General features: G+C 43.9%; 1 protein-coding gene across 4 annotated transcripts in view; it reads left to right on the forward strand.

Annotated features, from left to right (window-relative positions):
- The window catches only part of USP12 (ubiquitin specific peptidase 12), a 164,587-nt gene that overhangs the window by 45,113 nt on the left and 113,039 nt on the right, over positions 1 to 6,435 (forward strand). For 3 of the 4 annotated variants that reach the window (XM_017848503.1, XM_017848502.1, XM_017848504.1), the window contains exon 5: positions 721 to 873. The gene's annotated coding sequence lies outside the window, so the exon portion shown is untranslated. Of the gene's footprint in view, positions 1 to 537; positions 572 to 720; positions 874 to 6,435 lie in introns of those variants that run through there. The other variant, XM_017848505.1, reaches the window with a different exon arrangement.

Below are 6,435 nucleotides of genomic sequence, written 5' to 3' on the forward strand. Positions count from 1 at the left end.
TTTAGACAGTCTCGCTTTGTAACTCAGGCTGGAATACAGTGGCGCAATCTTGGCTTACTGCAGCCTCCACCTCCTGGATTCAAGCAATTCTTCTGCCTCAGCTTCCTGAGTAGCTAGGACGACAGGCTCCTGCCACCACGCCTGGCTAATTGTTGTACTTTTAGTAGACATGGGGTGTTGCTGTCTTGGCCAGGCTGGTCTCGAACTCCTGGCCTCAAGTGATCTGCCTACCTCGGCCTCCCAAAGTGCTGGGATTACAGGCATGAGCCACCATGCCCAACCTTTTTTATTTATTTTATTTTATTATTTTGAGACATAATCTTGCTCTGTCACCCGGGCTGGAGTGCAGTGGTGCGATCTCGGCTCACTGCAACCTCTGCCTCCTGGGTTCAAGTGATTCTCCTGTCTCAGCCTCCCAAGTATTGCAGGGACTACAGGTGCACACCACCACACTGGCTAATTTTTGTATTTTTAGTAAAGACAGGATTTCACCGTATTAGCCAGGCTGGTCTCAAACTCCTGACCTCAAGTGATCCACCCGCTTCGGCCTCCCAAAGTGCTGGGATTACAGGTGTGAGTCATTGCACCCAGTCTATTTATTTTTTTATTTGCATGCATTTTACTGTATATACATTTGATGTAGAAAAGCTGGATGATGCATAGATTAGGTTCATTTTACAATTCCAATTTTTTTATGTTTGATACTTTCCATAATAAAAGGTTAGAAAAAGGAAAAGAAAAGAAAGAAGAAAGGAAAGAAGCAGAAGGAAGAACTCTGCTGCAGTATTGGAAGCAGGCAGGTTATTTAAATTATAGTGGTGCCATGGAACAAGAGAAGGCAGATGAAGAGTGACACCTTTCAAGTTAACACAGGTAATGAATCATTTCCAGGGAAAGGGTTCTACCTCCTGGAGCGCTAACGCAGGACCCAGTATTGAAGAAAACCGGTGGGTTACTTTGACTCAAGCATTAAAAGGAAAGAGCACAAAAGAATTATTCCCTCTTTTTCTGGCCCAGTTTCCATTAAAATGCCCACTTGATATTCTCATCCATAAACTCGCTACTCTATCATCTCTCAAGGTAAAAACAGTGAGAAGAAGACATTTTCTTTAATGTGCTTTTGGTTATAGGATTGAGACTTTCTCAGATGACTTAATAATACACCCAGGAGGAAAGGTGTTTAGGGCTTTCTAGGGCAAGGTTTAATCCTAAAGCAATCTAGCAATGAGATTAGTGTTCCTGGATGTCTTGTTTCTGTCAAAACCACGTCCAAAGAACAGACCGTATTGCCATTCTCCTTTCTCTAGATTTCTCTTTTTATTTATTTATTTATTTTATTATTTTGAGACATGGTCTCATTCTGTTGCCCAGGCTGGAGTGCAGTGGCGCAATCTCAGCTCACTGCAACCTCTGCCTCCCAGGTTCAAGTGATTCTCTGCCTCGGCCTCTCAAGGAGCTGGGATTACAGGCATGCACCACCACGCCCAGCTAATTTTTGTATTTTTAGTACAGATGGGGTTTCACTATATTGACCAGGCTGGTCTCGAACTCCTGACCATGTGATCCACGCTCCTTGGCCTCCCAAAGTGCTGGGATTACAGGCCAGGCGTGAACCACTGTGCCCAGCCCTGGCTTTTTTTTTTTTTGGTATTTTTAGTAGAAATGGGGTTTTGCCATGTTGACCAGTCTAGTCTCAAACTCGTGACCTCAGGTGATCGTCCCGTCTTGGCCTCCCAAATTACTGGGATTACAGGTGTGATCCACCATGCCTGGCCTGATTTTTGTTTTAATTTTTAATATTTAAAGGATAGAAATTTCTCTGGGTATACTTCTCTACCGATTTAATATCATGATAGCTAAAAACCTGTGTTGCTTAAAGCAAAAAGTTAAGTAGCAGCAATGGTGGAGGGGTTTTCATGACAAGGTTCACTGGTGTTGAGCATGTACAACTGTAAACATGTGATCCTCCTGCTTCAGCCTCTGGAGTAGCTGGGACTCCAGGCATGCCACCACACCTGGCTAATTTTAAAAATTCCTTCTAGAGATGGTGTCTTGCTACATTGCCTAGGCCAGTCTCGAACTCCTGGACTCCAGCGATCCTCAAGCTTTGCCTCCCAAAGCAGTGGGATTACAGGCATGAGCCACCTTGCCTGGCCCCATGCTTCTTTCCTACTCTCAGAATGCTTGTTTGACCAGGATGGGGCCCACTTTCCTCACATAGCCTTATGGCTTATGAGGAGCTGAGTCCTAGCCCCAGCTCCAGGAGCAAGGCTGCTTAATCAAAGGAAATCCTGAACCTGTACCCTCAACAGTGAATGGTTCAGAAATTAACTTCTGTCTCTTTCCTCAACTTAAATGGAAACTCCAAGAGGGAGAGGATGTTTATCTGTTTTGCCAAGAACCTAGAACAATGCCTGGCACATAGTCCTTTTTTTCTTTTTCTTTTTTTTTTTGAGATGGAGTCTCATTCTGTCGCCCAGGCTGGAGTGCAGTGGCATGATCTCGGCTCACTGCAACCTCCATCTCCCGGGTTCAAGCGATTCTGTTGTCTCAGCCTCCCAAGTAGCTGAGATTACAGGCACCTGCCACCATGCCTGGCTAATTTTTGTATTTTTAGTAGAGGTGAAGTTTTGCCATGTTGGCCAGGCTGGTCTCGAATTCCTGAGCTCAAGTGACCTGCCTGCCTCAGCCTCCCAAAATTCTGGGATTATAGGCACGAGCCACTGCACCTGGCCCTTACTTAGTAACTATTTAATGGATTCATTTTTCATTCCTCCTCAGCAAACATTAATTGAGCATATGTAAGACTGAAAAAGTCTAGTAGGGATGACTAGACATGTAAACAATTGCCTAACAGTGCACGCTGGTAAACACCATCATCAAGTCATACATGAGGCTGAGGGAGTCCTGAAGGAGAGGTCAGGACTTGGGCCAAGCTTCCCAGAGCTTCTGACATTGAAGTGCATCTTGGAGGATGAGCAGAGATTTGCCAGGTGAAGAATTAGGGCAAATGTAATCTGACCATGTAACTTGTTCAAACCAGGACACTTGGGCCGGTGGAGGGGAAGGGGGGTTAATTAATAATTACACCAGACAATAGGCGTAAACAGAGATTGTTCTGGGTACACCAGGCCACATGGTCACTCTTGGCAGAAGGAGCGATGTGGGCAGATTTGGAGGATGGTGGAAGCCCTTGGGAAAGGCAAAAGTTCAGCGCGTTGAATGAGTGTGGCCTGCGGGAGGAGGGCTGAGCTGGAGTGGTGGGCTGGCCTGAGCGAGAGGGTGCAGTTCTTGCAAAGAGCTTCAACTTGGTCCCCTGGCAATGAGAACCTGTGGAGGTTTCTCCACAGGGCAGCACTGGGACCAGACTTACAGTCACTCTGGCAGGGTATAAAGAACTGGAGGGCACAGACTAGAGGCTAGAGGTGAGGCAGGAGGCTGGACAGTGGTTTTTTGGGGGAATGATGGGCCCCGATCTCAAGCAGTAGAGGGATGGGGCTTCAGAAGGAAATATGTATAACTGAGGGGGAACATTCCTGGGGTGGAACTGACTGGCCTGCAAGCGGGGATGGGAGGGCTGGAAAGGAAAAGAAGAAATGATGATGCTTAAATTTCCAGCCTGGGTGACTGACTGGTGGTGTTGGTTCTCCGTCCCCATCGGTGGTGACAAGTAGAGAATGACCTCAGCTGTTTGGCTGACTCAGAGTTGACAGGGAGTAGATACAGGAAATTCAGTCTTGCAGGGACCAAGGGCCCAGCCAAGTGGCCAATCCAAAAGCTGAGTCACGAAGCCAAAGGATCAGCACAGATGGAAAAGGAGACAAGGTGCGGGGGAGGAGCAGGGAAGTCCGTGAGTGAGACGTGTGGAAGCAGACAGGCAGGGAAGCGGTATCGGAAGCCAGGTGTTATGTTGATTCACAAGCAGGCTTCGTGCATTTGCACCCTTTATTCAGAAGGCAGCAGGGGATCCCTAGGCTGATACATGGAAGTATCAGTAAGCCGTGGGCCCCGGGGGGGACACATGGACTGTGGGGACAGAAGAGTGGATCTGGAAGCAGGCCACAGTCTTGGAAGTGATGGTGCTCTGGGGACTTGGAGTAGGAAGGAAATCGGTGTAAATTAACAAACTGGCTTTCTGTTTTGTCCTCAAGTCCCTTGTGAGGTTTTTTTTTTTTTTAGATTCTTAGTTTTTGATTGTGATAAAATCACACAATATTTATCATTTTAGCCATTTGTCAACATACAATTCAGCAGCTTTAAATACATCCACAAGGTTGTACGTCTGTCACCATTATTTATACCCCAACTTTTTCATCATCCCCAACAGAAACGCTGTACCCATTAAACAATAACTTCACCTTATTCCCTCTCTGATAATCTCTATATTACTTTCTATTTTTATGAATTTGACTATTCCAGCTATCTCATATTAATATAAGTGAAATCATACATTAGTCCTTTTGTGTCTGGTTTATTTCACTTAACAAAACGTTCTCCATGTTCCTCCATGTCATAGCATGTATCACAATTTTATTTTTTTCTTCTTTTGTTTTTTTCAAAAATAGGTCTTGTTATGTTGCCCAGGCTGGCCTCAACCTCCTGACCTCAAACAGCCTCCTGAGTAGCTAGTACTACAGGCATATGCCATTGCACCCAGTCTCCATTCCTTTTTATGGCTGAGTAATATTCCATATACATGTGTGTATCACATTTTAAGTTTATCCATTCATGCATCATTGGACACTTGGGTGTTTCCACCTTTGGACTATTGTGAATAATGCTACTATGAACATGAGTGTGCAAATATCTGTTGGATTGCCTACATTCAATTCTTTCGGATACATACCCAGACATGGAATTGCAGAATCATATGGCAATTTTATGCTTAATTTTCTTAAGAACTGCCATACTGTTTTCTTCACCATTGGCTGCACCATTGTGTATTCCTACCAGCAATTTCTCCACTTGTTGTAGAGAAAAGGGTTATAATTTCTCTGCATTTATCTACATCTTTGCTAATGCTTGTTAGTTTCATATATATATAGCTATCCTAATAGGTCCTTGTGAGTTTATTTGTTTGTTTGTTTTTTTGAGTAAATCTGTCTCCCTTGCACCAAATGTGTTCCTTGATAGAAAAATTGAGCTTCAGGTCTGACAACTAAGGACTTGTCTCTGGACTTATGACCCACTCTGTGCTGTCCTATCTCAGCTGCCCTTTCTCTAAGGCTTTGGGTACATACACCAGCAAAGAAATTTATGTGGGAGTTTTCACTAATTTATGTAAGAGTCTTACAACACTCTTTACACACTATGTCTTGGAAAACCTTTAAGTAGGGCACTAGTGATGTTAAGTGGGAGAACCAAGACTAGATTCCTCCAAAGAGACACTTCATTTAGACCATATTTCATCATTTTGTGAGGGGGCTCATGGCAATGTTATGAATGAACCTCAGGGAGGTGCCAACATGATTTCCAAAGGCCTGGTTATGCCTGTAACACAGTGGATGGCTTAGAGAGCGAAGACAGAGAGCCTCACAATACTTCCATGTCGTCCAGTTCCCATGATATCGATGGCAACTCTACCAAGGTGAAAAGACAGCAAGAAGCTACTGGGTTTATAGCCTTGAAACACTGTTTTTATTATAAAAGTCATACATTTTCAATATGAAATGTGAAACAAAAATGAAGCGCACAAAAAAGAAAGGGAAAGCCTCTATAATTTACTCCCCAGAATTAATCACAATAGTTAAATTTATAATCTTCCAAATATTAGGTATAAAATTATACCTGTTCTCGTAATTACATCTTATCTTGAAATTTGCTGTTTCTTTTAACTTAATAATAGATTGTGGATATATTTTGAGCCAGGACACATATACCCTTAATTTTTTTTTTTTTTTTTTTTTTTTGAGACTTGCTCTGTCACCCCACCTAGAGTGCAGTGGTGTGATCACTGTTCACTGCAGCCTTGACCTTCTGGGCTCAAGTGAACCTCCTTCCCCAGCTTCCCAAGCAGCTGGGACTACAGGCGTGTGCCTCCACGACTGGGTAATTTTAATTTTTCTTAGAGATGGGTGTCTCACTATGTTGTCCAGCTGGTCTGGAACTCCTGGGCTCAAGTGATCCTCCCGCCTATGCCTCCCAAAGTGTTGGGATTACAGCTGTGAGCCACCGAGCCTGGCCCTGTCTTAATCTTTTGAGGGCTTGAATAATATTCAGTTGTGTGGATGCATCGACATTTATTTGACCGTTCACTGTGACAATCAGTGCTTCCAGGGAGCATGCTCGAACATACTATCTTCATGCTCGAACATATTATCTTCATGCTCGAACATATTATCTTCATGCTCGAACATATTATCTTCATGCTCAAACATCTTCATGCTCAAACATTATCTTCATGCTCGAACATATTATCTTCATGCTCGAACATAT

The sequence above is a fragment of the Rhinopithecus bieti genome, unplaced genomic scaffold (genome assembly GCF_001698545.2).
Source record: "Rhinopithecus bieti isolate Rb0 unplaced genomic scaffold, ASM169854v2 scaffold_28547, whole genome shotgun sequence".
Classification (NCBI taxonomy): Eukaryota; Metazoa; Chordata; class Mammalia; order Primates; family Cercopithecidae; genus Rhinopithecus; species Rhinopithecus bieti.